The sequence below is a fragment of the Saccopteryx leptura genome, chromosome 1, assembly GCF_036850995.1.
Source record: "Saccopteryx leptura isolate mSacLep1 chromosome 1, mSacLep1_pri_phased_curated, whole genome shotgun sequence".
NCBI classification, from domain to species: domain Eukaryota; kingdom Metazoa; phylum Chordata; class Mammalia; order Chiroptera; family Emballonuridae; genus Saccopteryx; species Saccopteryx leptura.
In genome coordinates, this window is record NC_089503.1 from 305,702,037 (window position 1) to 305,719,108 (window position 17,072).

At 42.7% G+C, this 17,072-nt stretch overlaps 1 protein-coding gene across 1 annotated transcript in view; it reads right to left on the minus strand.

The window, feature by feature from the left end:
• The window catches only part of BPIFC (BPI fold containing family C), a 40,649-nt gene extending 36,087 nt beyond the window's left edge, over nucleotides 1–4,562 (minus strand). Inside the window, exon 1 of the mRNA XM_066361246.1 lies at nucleotides 4,489–4,562. The gene's annotated coding sequence lies outside the window, so the exon portion shown is untranslated. The remainder of the gene's footprint in view (nucleotides 1–4,488) is intronic.
• Nucleotides 4,563–17,072: the final 12,510 nt, after the last annotated feature.

Here is a 17,072-nt window from a genome sequence, read left to right on the forward strand (position 1 = left end):
AGCCGTGCACTTAGACAGAAGGAGGGGTGGGGCAGGGGAAGATTCAGAAGGGGCTGGGATTCAGGAGCGATCTGGAGGAAGGGGGAGGGGTCACTGAAAGAGGTATGTGTGTGTGTGTGTGTGTGTGTGTGTGTGCACGGGGGCGGGGTGCTTGGCCAAGATAAGCAAGAGTTTTGATAAAGGGGCTTGTGTGGGCTTATGGGTAAGGCCATAGACATGGGATTGGGGTGACGAAGACAAAAGGGTATCCCAGAGCATTTCTTTGAAAGAAACAAAGCAGTCTGACCAGGGAAGGCAGTATCTGAGTAGGGCTGTTGTCAGCCTATCTTGACTTTGTGTGAAATGCGGAAAGGTGCTCTTAGGCACAAAGCAGGGCCGTTGGAAAGTGTTTTAGGAAAAACCCACACTAGTGTTTCCAGCTTGGCAGGGAGAGCGAGGGCTGCCCCAGTCACTCCCGGGGCTGGTGCACAAGCTGCCTGACTCATTCAGTGGCCCTAAACTCGATTAGTGAACGCTCAGGCGGGTCTTTTGCTGGAGGGCCATGCAGTTGGGAGTTAGGGTCTTGACCTGTTTGTTCTGTACGGCCTAAGTTCACCTTCAGGTGTGGCAAGAGGCTGGCTCAGTCAACCTGCTTACACCTGTCACCTGACCTCCCAGAAGCCCTCCCTATGTACACCACTGGCTGGACACATTGAGCTCCTGGCTCCTGAACACACGCCATGTTTCCTGCCCAATGCCTGTGTTTGTGTTGTTCCCCTTTACCCTCTGTATCCAAAAGTCCATTTTAAACACAGCCTTCTTTCCGAAACAGTTTCTGACTTTCCAATGCTCATCTCATTTCCTTCTGAATCCTCTGTCAAAATATATATTTGTTCATGTGTTTTTATTTATTTATTTTTGTTTATTGTCTGTCTCTCCTACCAGAATGTAAGCATCATGAAGAATGAGGGTACAGACCTGATCCAGTTTGGAGGTCCTAGAGCCTGACTCAGTGTCTTGGAAACAGTGAGAGATTGGTAAGTATTCTTAGAATGAATCAATGAGTCATAAATGAAGGAATAGCCCTCACCTCACTCTACGTTATAGCTTTTTGCAGAGGTGATCTGTACACTAGCAGAGCACATGCGCCATCGCAGCTGGTGTTGGTCACAGTCTAGGAGCACAGTTGCGAGGTTAGGTACTGGATCGAGGGAGGACAGGGGACATCTTGGAGGAGTGGTCAGTGTGGCTGGGCGTACTAGATGTGGGGTGGAGACTCAGAGTAGTAACTATTTACTATTAATACTTAGTTATTTTAATATTGTAACACTGCAATGGCCATATACATTCAGAGTGATGTTTCAGCCCTTTGGAGGAGCTGGTTTGGGTTACACAGGACAATCTGCAGAAAGAACCTGGGCAGCATTGCTGTGGGCAGGGCTAAGGAGAGGAGGCTGGAGGATGATCAGGGCGCAGGCAACACTGAGGGAAGCACGGAGGAATGAGAGTGAGAGCTAAGGGGGGGAGGGGTGTGGGTAGGAGAAAATGGTCTCCAGGCAGGCAATGAGTCTAGTGATTGTCGGAGGAGCAAGTGTAGGAGGGTAGAGGGGGGATAAATGGCAATGAATGAAGACTTGACTAAGGGGGCTGAACACACAATACGGTGTACAGAGATAATTATGTTAACCAGTATCACCCCAATAAATTCAATTAAAAAAGAAAGCACCGAGTGATCCAAGGGCTGGAGGAAAGCTGAGGAGTGGGTAAGCAAGTGCGAGCGCCTCCATACTCTGGGAGGCGGGATGGTAGTACCATCTCCTACTCAGAATGGACTCGGGAGCTGGGTCCGCTGGCCATTTACGTTAGGCCTTCCTTGATCCTTTAGTCAACCTGGGGGATGGTCAAGGGGTCCTGGACAGGAGGATAGCAGAGATGAGTGGGACTATGGGAGGAAGGGGAACACACCTACCACTAAGGTTCGTGGCTATTCATCAAATGGTGTGGGAGTATTTCCACATTTTAACAAGTGATGAGGCCATATGAATGTGTAGTCATGCTACTCTCTGTAAATGGATTTGTCATGCCAAGGCAGGCATCAGACAGCCTTCTCAAAAGAGGAAAACATTTTTTACAGCAGCAGAAAGCAATGGAAAAGAATGTTAGACCAAAAAATTTCTAACCATTAGATTGCATGCAAATTAAGGTAGAAAATATATCTGTGCCTGACACATAGCAGGACCTCAATAAATATTTACTAACTCAATGACTGAAAGACTTAGAAGATCCTGGTTAACTAAGAAAGGTGTCAGAACAGGGTGGAAAAATGAGAAAACCAAATTGTCATATAAATAGCTCTCCATTTCCATAGTGCAAAAGCACAATAAAACCAAAGAAGAGATATTACTGGCTAATGAAATCATAACCAAAATAATAAATTTGTATTTTTTTCTATTTTACCATTTACAAAGCTCACAACACTTCAGGTGGATGTTATCTGACCTCCATTTTGGACACGTGGACACAGAGGCTTAGAGAGCCTGAATGACCTGCCCAAGATTCCACAGTAAGTCAGGCACCTGGAAATCAAACCTTGTTCTTCTGGCTCCTACTTTTAGTGTGTGTGTGTGTGTGTGTGTGTGTGTGTGTGTGTGTGTGTGTGTGTGTATTTTTTCATTTAATGACTTGATGAATGCTAGAATTTTCATTTTCATTTGGGAATTTTAAATAGGACTTCCTTGATGCCATCTTCCATGTGGAAAAAACAATCATTAGGCATCTGGAAATTTTCAAGCATCAAGTGCAAGTCCCTTTGACTTTTCTTGGGTACAAGGGAAGTTTTTTTTTTTTTAAATTTATTTATTCATTTTAGAGAGGAGAGAGAGAGAGAGAGAGAGAGAGAGAGAAGGAGGGAGGAGCAGGAAGCATCAACTCCCACATATGCCTTGACCGGGCAAGCCCAGGGTTTTGAACCAGCAACCTCAGTTTTCCAGGTCAACGCTTTATCCACTGCACCACCACAGGTCAGGCCAAGGGAAGTTTTAAATTCCCTTCCAGCAGCAAAGAGCTGTTTTCCTTTCTAGGTTAAAGAAAGTTTCTGAAGTGGTCTACTTTGATGGAGATCTAGGAACTCAAAATTGCATATAGGAAAACATATTTTTCCTCTAAAAATTTTACGAGTGAATGAAATTACTGGGCTATAGAGGGATGGATTGTATGTAACTTTCAATTGGATTGTTTGGTTAGGATGATAATTTATGGGCAGGGGTGGAAAGGAACCTTGTCAAGCAAGGAGATGACTCCTAAAAAGGTTAAGTAATTTGCCTGACAAGTCAGGGCAGGGTGAATTGCCTGTTAAAAAAAGGAATCCAAGGTGATTTAAAAACCCTGCCAGCCGAGTTACCTATTTTGTTGCTTCTTTGGAATTGTTTCTTTCTAAGATTCAAAGCCTTAGAACTCATTACATCTCTCTCTCTCTCTTTTTCTTTCTTTCCTTCTCTCCTCCCTCTCTCTCTCTCTCCCTCCCTCCCTCTTTTCTTTCTTTCTTTCTTTCTTTCTTTCTTTCTTTCTTTCTTTCTTTCTTTCTTTTTTTATTACATTTTTATACCAAGATCTGGGCAGAATAACACCTCTAAATTAGATAGTCCTTGCCTGAGCCATTTCAAAGATGAGAAATGAGAAAACTCCGGTGCAACTGAGAAAATTCCTGAGACAGATCAATTTACCACTACCACTCATTGGGGAGAACTCTGACAGACTGGAAAAATTGGCTAAAGAAGTGCTGAGTGAATCAAATGTAGCCTTTAAAACAGAGGCAAAGTTTGAATGATTAAATGCTATTGGTTTAAAGAAACCTAGTGGTGAAGTGTCTTCACCATTAGGGCTATCGCAAGAATGGGAGAATATTTCAAGGGATTCATCCCACACCTCTGATTTCATATCAAAATCTGTAACAACAAGGGCTTTGACAATTTACACTAAATATTTCTTCCCCCAAACTCCATACACAGCACAGACAAGCTAAAAATTTCAGGCAAGTGGGAGGGTCGTTTGCTCTGGCAGGATCTTGGTCACTGGTGTGGTTCAAAACCTGGCCCCAAAGTAGAGAGATCACAGCAGCTCCTTCATCCCAACCACACCAGTTGAGAACTGAGTTAGAATTTTCTGCCACTGTGCTGGGTTCCCCATTGAAATGGAAGCAAAAATAAGTCCAGACTCTGGAGCAACCCTCATAACAACACTAAACATGCAAAACCAAACATGGTCAGTCCCAATCAAGTTCTCTTTTCTTTATTAGAGCTGGTTATAGTCTCCTGGGTGAGCATAAGTGACATAAAAACAAAACAAAACAAGACAGAAAAACCAAGGCAGACAATCATAACTCAGAATACGTGACAGCTGCCTGTTCAGGGTGTCAGTGTCCTACCCGATTGGGGATGTCTCCAGCAAGAGGCGATCCCCGTCAGGAGACCGTGCGCTGGCACGGACCTGAAGTTCGTTCACGATTCTTACCTCAAGCAGAGGAAGAGTCCAAAGCCCGGGAGCACCTTCGATTCCCTCTGCCTTTGAAGTCGACGTGTTCTCTACTTGAGCTTTGAACCCAGCTGCCGCAAAGACAAGATAATTAAGTCTGAATCATCTAGTGGTGTATTTTTTTTAAATGCCTTTCAAAATGTGATACATAATTGCTTCACTTCAATTACTCAATGACATGAATGGACAGTGCTGTCTCTACCTAGATGAGCAGACAATGCTACCTATGCAATCATCACCTCCCTGCAACACACACACATACCCCCCCCCCCCCACACACACACGTGAACTTGTTATGGCTACTTTACCAGAATGATTAAGTCAAGATATCCACTGTATTGAAAAAGGTGTTAAATTGTATTGAATTAGAAGAGGAAGAATTTTCCTTTCTGGAATAATGAGCTGGTTTTTCCTGAGCAGGGTGCCGGCAGGGGTTTGCTTCACTACTGCCCAGCATACCTTTTGCACTTGTAGTGGATCAGATTCAGTCTGAAAACATGAGGCTTGATAACCAGGCTAACCTAGTTACCATCTTTATCTTTCAGGGTAAGACCATAGACGGCATCTTGGAGTGTCTGTTCCTTTTCAGGTTATTAATGACTTCCTGTCTCAGCATTCCTTTGAAGTAAGCTGGGTGGGTTCACCAACGAGGCATTCTGTAACTTGATGTCTTTAGAGTCTAAACCCCATCCCTACTCCCATCCCCCATGTTTTAGTCATTGCATTTTAGATGGCCAGGGATCTAATTGCATGAAGTGTCTAATGTCTTACTTACAATTTTCAGGGTACGACAGGGTCACCAATCGTCCTGGTTTGCCTAGGATGCAGGATTCTCAGTACTAAAAAGAGGGCAGTCCTAAGAGAACTAGGAAGATTGGTCACCCTAGTAAGAAAAAGAGGCATGCCTGACCTGTGGTGGCGCAGTGGATAAAGCGTCGACCTGGAAATGCTGAGGTCGCCAGTTCGAAACCCTGGGCTTGCCTGGTCAAGGCACATATGGGAGTTGATGCTTCCAGCTCCTCCCCCCTTCTCTCTCTCTCTCTCTCCTCTCTAAAATGAGTAAATAATAAAATAAAATAAAAGAAAAGAAAAAGAGGCATGTCCACTTGGCATTGTCTGCACTTCTGACAGCTTATCAGTTTTCTCATCTAGTGTACCTCCAGTTATATTTACCTACTTAGCCTGAATATCCTTAGGGGTAAAATGAAGATAAAAATAGTATCTACCTTGATAAGTTCTGCTGGGAAAAAAATATTGCTAACTGTTCTAGTTCATTTGGGCTGCTCTAACAAAATACTATAGAACAGTCTAAAAGCTAAGCTTTTTGTCTTTGTGAAGACCACATAGCTGTTCTGGAAAGTCCAAGATCAAGGTGCCAGCATGGCCATATTTTGGTTAATATCCTCTTTCAGGTTCACAGCTTGTGTCTGTCCTCTGGCTGTGTCCTCATGTAGGTAGACAGAGCCAGGGGACAGATAGGGACAGACAGACAGGAAGGGAGAGAGATGAGAAGCATCAATTTTTTGTTGTAGCTCCTTAGTTGTTCATTGATTGCTTTCTCATTTGTGCCTTGATGGGGGGGGGGCTACAGCTGAGCCAGTGACCCCCTGCTCAAGCCAGTGACCTTGGACTCAAGCCAGCAATCATGGGGTCATGTCTCTGATCCCATGCTCAAGCCAGTGACCTTGTGCTCAAGCTGTTGAGTCCGCACTCAAGCTGGATGAGCCTGTGCTCAAGCCGGGGACCTCAGGGTTGGTTTTTTTTTTTTGTATTTTTCTGTAGCTGGAAACGGGGAGGCAGTCAGACAGACTCCCGCATGTGCCCGACCAGGATCCACCCAGCATGCCCACCAGGGGGCGATGCTCTGCCCATCTGGGGCGTTGCTCTGTTGCAACCAGGGCCATTCTAGCGCCTGAGGCAGAGGCCATGGAGCCATCCTCAGTGCCGGGGCCAACTTTGCTCCAATGGAGCCTTGGCTGCGGGAGGGGAAGAGAGAGACAGAGAGAAAGGAGAGGGGGAGGGGTGGAGAAGCAGATGGGCGCTTCTCCTGTTTTTCCTGGCCAGGAATCAAACCCAGGACTCCTGCATGCCAGGCTGACGCTCTACCACTGAGCCAACCAGCCAGGGAGACCTCAGGGTTTTGAACCTGGGTCCTCTGTGACCCAGTCTGATGCCCTATCCACTGCACCACCACCTGGTCAGGCTGGAGCTTCTTTTATAAGGCACTAATCCCATTATGACATAAGGGCCCACCTACTAATATCATCACTTTTGGGGGTGAGGATTTTAACATAAATTCTGGGGAGACAGAAACATTCAGACCATAGTAATAACCTATGTCATAGGTCCTATGAGAACGTGCTCATAAAACTGTAAAGGGCTCGAAAATCTTGTTCATTAGCATGTGGCCATTATCAATGGTGATATGAGACACTGTAGACTCTCTCCTCATAAAATCATTTATTATTGGTCACCACAGATTAATCTGTTCATTAAATTAACAATATTTATTTGGGAACCTACAGTGTGCAAGGTCCTATTTAATAAAAAAGACAGACTCTCTGGTCACGTGGAGTTTATGTTCTAGCAAATGAAGATATAAATTAAGCAATCAGAAAATAAACAAAAGGTATAGATTGTGGTATGTGCAGTGAAGGAAACAAAGGGACATAGCTTGTGGGGTGCTCATATCATTGTTAGGGTGATGTAACTGAGGCAGGTGTGCTTACTTTGTTAGGGGTCCAGGAAGGGTTCTCTGAGGAGGTAACATTTGAGCATTAGAAACCAGGCAGGCAAAGCATTGAAGGGAAAGGTGAAGGGAACAGCAAAGGTAGACCTGTGTATCTTGAATGTAGTAGGGGCAGAAATAATGGTATTAGACATTTAAATTATGATGTTGGTTGTTCTGGGAAGAGGGTGGCAGGAAATATATGAATTTCCAAGTCATCCGCCTAGAGGTGAAATGGAAGCCACGGAAGTGGATGACGTCAGAGGCAGTTTCCCAGGGTGCCTATGCTACCCTGGAGGGGTGCGGAATAATTTCAGGTGCTACATGGATGAACATTTGAGATTGTATTGTGATTATCTTTAGTGTATTAGGAAAAAATGCAGAACCAGACATGGAAGAAGATGAGTGACATCGCATATCACATGGAAAAAAATTCACAATGTACCTCAGAATCTTCCTGGGTGGCATCTTTCCTCTCTCGCCACCTCTCTCTCTATCCCTAGGTTTCCTTTTCTCTCCCCTCTCCAGAGCAGCTTCTTGGTTCGCCCTTCTTCCCTGCTCCTCCATTACACCCCCATTCCTTTTCTCTACCAGAAAGATCGAGATCATGTTCAGCCTCCTATTTGCATCTCATACATGTTAACCAGCTGCACAGGACCTGCTAAACCTAGAAGGAAGCTGAAAACTGTAAAATAACAGTTGCCAATATTTCCTGATGCAAATAATGATTTTTCTTGTTGTCATGAAAGACCTGAAAGTCTAACCGTATCTTGGTGAAAACCTGAGTCATCATCGTGTATCCAGGGACTTTTGGCACAGGATTTAGGGGAAGTTCTTAGGAAGGGTGGCCGGATGAATGAGGAGAGAAAATACGAAATGTGGGGACTCTGCCCTGCAGTTCTTGAGGACTCTAGCCTCACAGGGACCTGCTCGGCCCATCCCAACTCTGGGGCCTCGGGCAATTCGTTCACTCCTCTGGGGCTTGGAGCCATCCTCTGTAAAAGTGGAGATCATGCTTACTTAAAGAGTCATTATGAGAATTATACTAAATAAACTAGCACAGATGAAGTTCTTCATACAATGTCAATAAATCAGATATATTATTACCTGCATTTCCTCTACTTCTATGTTAAATTCATAATTTAAGATATTTCACTAATTTTAAGAAATGCAAGTTTAGTTTTCATGGTATTTATTTATTTGTTTATTAGCGAGTGAGAGAGAGACAGAGAGACAGAGAAAGGGAAAAATAGGGTCAGACAGACAGGAAGGGAGATGGGAAAACATCAATTTTTCGTTGCGGCACCTTAAGTTGTTCACTGATTGCTTTCTCCTATGTGCCTTCATGGGAGTAGTGTGCTCCAGCGGAGCAAATGGTCCCTTGCTCAAGCCAGCAACCTTGGGCTTCAAGCCAGCTACCTTTGGGCTCAAGCCAGCGACCATGGGGTCATGTCTATGATCCCATGCTCAAGCTGGCGACCCCATGCTCAAGCTGGTGAGCCTGCGTTCAAGCCCGGGACCTTCCGGTTTGGAACCTGGGTCCTCTGCGTCCCAGTCCGATGCTCTATCCACTGAGCCACTGCCTGGTCAGGCCATGGTATTTATTTTTTACCTTTACCCCCTATTTGGGAATTAATAAAAATTTTCCCTTTATAGAGCTTCCCCTTTTAAACAAATTTATATACAGTTTAAGAAGGAGGTTTATTTATAAGGAACAAGGTAAATAACAGTATAGCTCATGAGAAACATGGAATACTTTTTGGAAAAAGGGGTGAAATAAATGGAGTTTAGGAAACTTAGATTAAATAATAGAGTGTAGCTAGTCTGTTTCATTTCATTTGAAAGGGGCTATAGATTGTTAAACAATGTCACCCCAATACATTTAATTAAAAATAAAAAAAAGGGTTATAGAAATCAGTTTATTAGCTTTCATTTCTGTTCAAAGACTTGTTTTAGGGAAAATTTGCCAAATTCATCATTAAAAACAAGAATAAAAGCCAGCAGCACTATATATATAAAAAGGATAGAGAAAAATAAGAGGTAACATTTATTGTGTTTGTGATGCTCTGGGCACCAGCTATATATGAACTCATTAAATCCCCACCAAGACTTTATAAAGTACTAATATTATCTTCATTTTATAGGTGAGGAAACAAAGAGGTTAAGAAATTTGCCTAAGCTTAGGCATTGCAGACAAGTTATAGGGCCAGCATTCAGGATCCAGGCCGGTAGGTGTTATGCTTTTAGAAGTCCATGCTCTTAACCACTATGCTAAGCTGCCTTTTTAGGAAGGTCTCTAAAGGGCAACAGGAAGGTCACTAAAGGGCAACCCACAGTCCAGGGGATATGGAAGGTGAGCAGAGAGAAGGATGCTGTTGCCAGGCAACACGTCTGGTTTTTCGAGCTGCTAATGGAATCTGTGTAATTGCTGGTTTGAAATTACTAGTGTATTCCTGACCAGAGGAATAAGTGACCCTACAGTTTACTCTGAGGGGCTGGGGAGACATCTGGCAGAATCATCCTTCACTCGGCAGCATATCCCCCTCTCTCCCAGTTCTGTCCTAGGCCACACTCTCCTGAAGTCTGTGCGATGACAATTCTGGGTGGACACCAGTGACTGACTCAGAGCCCGGCTGCTCCCACCCACCAGTCACACTCTGGAATGATTTACGGCAGTGACTCCCTCCTGGTTTTGAAAAATAAACACACCCACTTACCTACTTACCTCCACTTATTATCAGTTATCTAAAAGGGGGTTACATGTTATTATTTGCGGCTCAAAGTGAACTTAAATTCATGCTAAGTTTTAAATTTCTCTTATGAGAAATGAAGGGTATTGTGGAAACCAACAAACAAGACAGTGTGATACCACTCTGAAATTCTGAGAATCACAGATGTGAGCCCAGTTCAAACAAATCATTTCTCTACCTTGGCATTAATGACATTTAAGGTCACACAGAATTCTTTTTTTTTCTTTTTAAACAATTCTTTCTTTTTTTATTAAACAACTGTTTTTCAATTACAGTGGACATATTGGGCCACCTACTTCTTTGATGTAGGGGCTACCCTGTACTTTGCAGGACGTTTAGCAGTAGCCCGTCCTCTACCCTGCTGTTAGCAGCTCCACTCTATCTTGCCTGACTTGTGATAGAAATGTCTCTACACTACAGTGTATGGCCCTCGACAGGCCTCATTTGAGAATTAAGAAACCAACAATGTCTATTAAAAGTATTCTATCTGGCGTTTGCAGTAGGAAATGACACTCTTCTTGTGGATCAGATTTAATATTCTTTATAATATTTTTCTTAATTACCCAATAAATAGGTGAATACATTATCTTGGTAAAAGATTCAAATCAGATTACAGATCAAACTGAAAATCCTAATGCTTCCCCTGACTTCATTCCTGTCTCCTGTCTGCCTTCTTCTAGTTTGCTTTCCAAGAATATTTTTCCTTCTTTCTTCCAATAAGTTCCAGACATCTTCATTTGGTCCATGGATAGGATTATAATCATTTCATCAACTTCTGGAGAGTTTTTTTTCTAACTTGCATGATTCTAGTTTCAACTCACAATATTTTTCTAATAGCCCATTTCAATATCTTGCCAAGCGTGATATCTACATAAATTGTTGTAATTTCTCCTGCACAGTAGAGTCCCTGAGTGTCTATTTACTCGATTGTTTTTTTTGTGTTTTTTTTTTTACAGACGCAGAGAGAGAGAGAGAGTCAGAGAGAGGGATAGATAGGGACAGACAGACAGGAAGGGAGAGAGATGGGAAGCATTAATCATTAGTTTTTTGTTTCGACACCTTAGTTGTTCATTGATTGCTTTCTCATGTGTGCCTTGACCGTGGGGCTACAGCAGACTGGATAACCCCTTGCTCAAGCCAGCGACCTTGGGTCCAAGCTGGTGAGCTTTGCTCAAACCAGATGAACCTGCGCTCAAGCTGGCGACCTCAGGGTCTTGAACCACATCCCAATCTGATGCTCTATCCACTGTGCCACTGCCTGGTCAGGCTCAATCATTTGTTTACATCAGTTCGGACTTACAGGTACTTATTTTACACTTTGGTTTATAATCCAAAGTCTTCATAATAATTCTAAATTCGAAAACCTCAAAGGCTTTTTATAAGTGTTTTAAAAAAAGTCCTAAACAACCGCAGTAAGAACACATGGTGGACCAATGGTTCCCAAAGTGTGGTTTCAGTGTAGTTTCACCAGGAAATCAAGAAATGAAAAATTTCAAGCCCCTGTTCAGACCTGCTAAATGAGAAACTCTGAGGGTGGGACTCAACAATCTGTGTTTCAAAAAGCTCTCTGAGACTACAGTGCGGAAACTGTTGGTAAGTAGATAAAAGCTCAAAATTCAGCAAAATAAATTTGGTTTGTAAGAACACACACAAATTAAGGTCAATCTGACTTTCCCTGGGGGAGATAGAATAAGAATCTTACTTTCCAAACAGATAAATTAAGAGCTCAGAGACATGCATGAATTTATTATTTTAAATTTTGCTTAACCAGTCCTCACACTAGATGTGAGGGTTGAGGGTTGTTGAATATAGATAAGACCTGCCCTTTCTAATCGAGAAACTAATAATCTAGGATTAAAGAAAGCCTGGTGTACAAATAATCACACCGGTGTTATGGATAACATTAAAAATATGTTCCCAGTGCTCTTGGAGCAAAAAGGAGGAGAAACATTCTACTTGGAAGAAAGGAAGGAAAGGTATTCCAGACAGAAGGATCAACATGTGCAAAAGCACAGAGTCATACAAATCGACTATATATCTCCTTGTGCTGTCAGCTGGGAAGGCCTGGAAGCAACAACACCCCAATAGCAATGAGCACAGCTAGTACCCAGATCTTGTTTTCTAATACCATTTTCCAACAAAAGGTACTAGGACTCCTTGGGAAAATGCCTGATTCTGGGGTTGGGGCAAGATATATACAAAATGATTCTGCAGCACCTTATAGTGTCAGAAAGTAAGAAAGTGCTCAAAAACAAAACAAATAAAACAAAAATTCACAATGATGTCAAATGGATGCAATAGACAACTGAAAGATCTCTCAATGGTCAAAATTGGAACAATGAAATAAAGCAGTATTGGATTATAAGCCAAAGTATAAAATAAATAAGTCCAAACTGCTATAAACAAATGATTGAATAAATAGAGAATAGCCGCATATACTGTGCAGAAGAAATTTAAATAATTTCTGCAGATGCTTCACCCCTCAGGAGGTGGAGCATAACTCCCACTCTTTAAGTGTACACATAGTGTATGTTTAAAATTACACGTAGTAATTTTCTTCTAATGGTTACAATATGAAAAGGAGAAAGAAACAAGGAGCAAATTTACAATGGAGAAGCCAAGTGATCAGGGTTAACACTATTGGTGAGAGGTCATATTGATAGCATATACTGTTGATATGATGTGATGAGACTGGCATTCTACCATAATGGACCATCATCCCAGGAGCACATCACATCCATCAAATCATGAGAAAATATCAGACAAATCCCAACTAACATTCTACAAAATACCTAACCAGTGATTCTCAAAACGGTCAAGGCCATAAAATACAAGGAAAGTGTAAGAAACGGTCACTGTCGAGAGAAGCCTAAGGAGCCATGGCAACTAAATGTAATGTGGTGTTCTGGGTGAGACCCTGGAGCAGGAAAAGGCCATTAGGTAAAAGCTAAGGAAGTCTGAATCAAGTATGAAGTATGAATGTCAATTAATAAAAACATAGCATTATTGGTTCATCAATTGTGATAAATGTACCACACTAATACATGATGTTAATAATAGGAAAAATTTGGTCTCTAGCACCTGTCTTCATAATAATTCTATAAATCTAAAACTGTTCTAAAATAAAATGTTTATTACTGAAAAGACTACAGGGAGCCAATGAATGGAGTCCCACAGAAGAGTGACATCATCCCTTTGTAGTATTCTATGAAATAATACATTGAGAGAAATTTAAATTCCTGAACAGTTTGAAGGTTGCAGTGCCTGTTGCTAGCAGACATTAAGGTGACATTCTCCAAAAGAGAAAAAATAATCCCCAAAAGGGAGATGGTTGAGAAAAGGGGTATATAGCATTCTAATGAATCTCTAAGGTGTTAGATGATAGTCCTCTAGAGTACCTTAAACCCTGGCCGAGCCTTGGAATGCTCTAGTTCTCTTATAGCACCCTCATGCACTCCTTTGGTTGGATTAGTACTGCGAACCCAGTGGTTACACCCTATCAGGCAAAGGACTGAGATAAAGATCTCAAGTGCATTGGTTTCCTATTATTGCTATAACAAACTTAGTGGCTTAAAACAAAAGGTGTTATCTCACTGAATCTTTTTTTTTTTTTTTCAGAGTCAGAGAGAGAGATAGATAGGGACAGACAGACAGGAACAGAGAGAGATGAGAAGCATCAATCATCAGCTTTTTGTTGCAACACCTTAGTTGTTCATTGATTGCTTTGTCATATGTGCCTTGACAGGGGGCCTTCAGCAGACTGAGTAACCCCTTGCTCAAGCCAGCGACCTTGGGTCCAGGCTGGTGAGCTTTGCTCAAACCAGATGAGCCTGCACTCAAGCTGGCGACCTCAGGGTCTCGAACCTGGGTCCTTCCGCATCCCAGTCTGATGCTCTATCCACTGCGTCACCGCCTGGTCAGGCCTCACTGAATCTTTACAACGCATCTGCCTGACATATCTTTGTTACTTTTTCATTTTTATAATGCCATTTAAAAAATAAACTTGCATTTGCTTAGGTCACTATTATTTCAGATCCTTTTTGAAGCAGCTAACGCTTTATCCTAATGACTATAGCCTTCAAATATAGTCATTTTCCAAGTCCTATTATTTCTACCTCTGTAACATTATTCCTGTCCATTCCACTGTCTCCATTCCCACTGTCATTCCAGTCATTCCTTTCTTTTCTCAGTTACCAAAAGAGCCTCCTACTGAGCCAGTCTCTAATCCAGTGATTCTCAAGGCAATTTTGCTTCTTAGGGAATATTTGGCAAAGTTTGGAGACATCTTTGGGTCTTACGACTGGAGGAGGGGTTGATTCTACAGGCATTTTGTGAACAGACACTAGGGATGCTGCTAAACATTCTATAAGGTACAGTATAGTCCTCCACAACAAAGACTGATGAGGCTCCAAATGTGAGTAGTGCTGAGGTTGAGAAACCTTGACCTAATATATCCCCCCATTAATACATATATTACCTGTGATAGGTTCACATTTCATATCTGACCCATGCCCCTTGTAGTGTACACTTGTCAGACTCATGGCTTCCTATCATCTTTTAAACAGCCCTTCTATATTTGGGGAAATTCCAATATTTTGAGTTCTGCCTCCCCAGGAAGGGAGTTTGGACTCCACATTCCAGTCTCTTTTACAGCCAGGACTCAGACATGGGTTTTGGTCTTCCTCGGTCAGACACATCCCTATGAACCTTTGATTTAGAAGTTAGGTGAGGAAGGTGAGGAAACAGGCTCTTTTGGAAGGTTGGCATTTTGTTGGTGCAGGAGGCTACAAAAGTGTGGCATTTGGAGGTGGCAGCCATTCCCCAGTGGTGACAGCAGTTTCCTCCAGTATGGGGTGGGGTGGCGGCAGCAATCCCAGTCATGGTAGGTTTCTCATCAGGCCAGTTCTTCAGCATGGTTCTGAGCTTCATTCCTGGAAGCTTAGCCTGAAGCCACTTCTCCAGTCCTCCTCAGAATCATTTTAATATGTTCTTCTTCTGCTTAGTCACCCAGAGTCAGTTTCTGTTGCTCAGAACTAAGAACTCTAGTAGATAAAGACAGCCCTGCTTAAAACTCTCCAATGACTTCCCATGCATTCTAGGACGTGTCCCAAATCCTTTGCTTAGCCCAAGGCTATTTTTGACCAGGGGTTGTACCCACCGTCCTTTATCCCCATACCAAGCCACACTGGTCCTGCCACCCTACTTCTATCTCATATTACTTGCTACTAAAGAACCCTGCTATCACAGCAACCCTCCTCTACATCCCCAAATCCTCAGGGCTTTCTCTTATCTCTTTCATAAACAAGACACTTTTTATGCTTTACTGCAAGAGTTGCTTCACTCAACTGTAAACTCTGCATGGGTAGGAACATGTCTTTTCAATCTGTGAGTCCTTAGCACTAGGATATCTGGCACAAAGGAGGTGATCCATACAGGTTTCCTTAATGAAGGTCAGGATGTGGACAAGTACTGCCACCTATGGGGAGAAACTCGATTCAACTCTTATGATTTGGACAATGGCTATCATACAAGGATGACACTTGGATACTCTCTCTTTCATCTAAGTTATCATCATGATTATTGTCAGAACCTCTATGGTAGCATCTCAGATGGCTCTCAAGGATCCCTGATTGGTAGTCATGTATTTGGGTTGATCCTCCCACAGTGAAGTGTTGGTTTGCAATCAATGGAGGAACACGACGAAAGTGTTGGTGACTTCTGAGGCTAGATCATAAAAGCCACGGTGGCTTCTGCTTTGGTCTCTCTGGGATTTCTTGCTCTGAGGGAAGCCAGATGCCATGTCATGGGGACACTCGAGTGGCCTTATGTGGGGTCAATGCACTGAAAAACTGATGCCTCCTGACACCGGTCATATGAATGAGCCTTGTTGGCAGCAGGATTCCAGGCCAGAGTCCATACTTCAAATGACTAAAATCTTGGTCTAGACCAGTGGTTCTTTCTCAAAGTGTGCACCGGGGCGCACTGGTGTGCCCTAGATTTCTAGGTGCACTCTATGGTATTCCAAGAGATATGTGCCTGTTGGGGATCAAAAAACCAACAGGGTTTTTGGAGTTTAGATTTTTGGGGGACAGAGGTGTGGGGAATTGGCTGTAAACTGACAGTCTGCCCAACCCCCCATCTCACTTGCCTGATTAGGTTGCAAAAGGCTGTTAAGCTGTGGTGCTGGATTGTTTACACTACCCCCTATATTTCCCAGAAAGACTGGAGGCAAATTTCTTCTATCTTTTGTTTGGTGTAAAGTTAAGATGCTATGTATGGTGGGGGTTTTCTGCACTCAACACAATTAAGAGTAAAAAGAGAGGAATTCTTCAATGTATTGACAAGAAATGAGAGTTTGCCTTTCAAATATATGCCCAAACATTGAAGAAATCACTAGGAAGGACACATCAGGCTCATGTTTCTCATAAACACAAGAATGAAAAAACTTAACACATTCGTGCCGGGACCTGCTGAATTTATTCTTATTAAGAATGTATCTATATATATATATAAAAAGATAATTTTGTCATTTTTTATTTTTAACTTTTTACGAATTCTAAAAAGCGTAACTCAAAAAATGTAACATAAAAATGTTTTTAATGTCAGAATAAATTTAATCTTGTATTTATTTCATTTCATTACCATAAAAGCACACTTGGACTTTATATTTTTTCTTTAATATTTGACTTAATTATTAAAACATATTTCTCATAAACTTGTATATAGTGCACCTACAATTATTTGTAGGGTTTTATTTATTTATTTATTTATTTTTTATTTGTAGGATTTTAAATGCGCTCCAACTTCAAAAAGTTTTGAGGCCCTGGCCGGTTGGCTCAGTGGTAGAGCGTCGGCCTGGCGTGCAGAAGTCCCGGTTCGATTCCCAGCCAGGGCACACAGGAGAAGCGCCCATCTGCTTCTCCACCCCTCCCCCTCTCCTTCCTCTCTGTCTCTCTCTTCCCCTCCCGCAGCCGAGGCTCCATTGGAGCAAAGATGGCCCCGGCGCTGGGGATGGGTCCTTGGCCTCTGCCCCAGGCGCTAGAGTGGCTCTGGTCGCGGCAGAGCGACGCCCCGGAGGGGCAGAG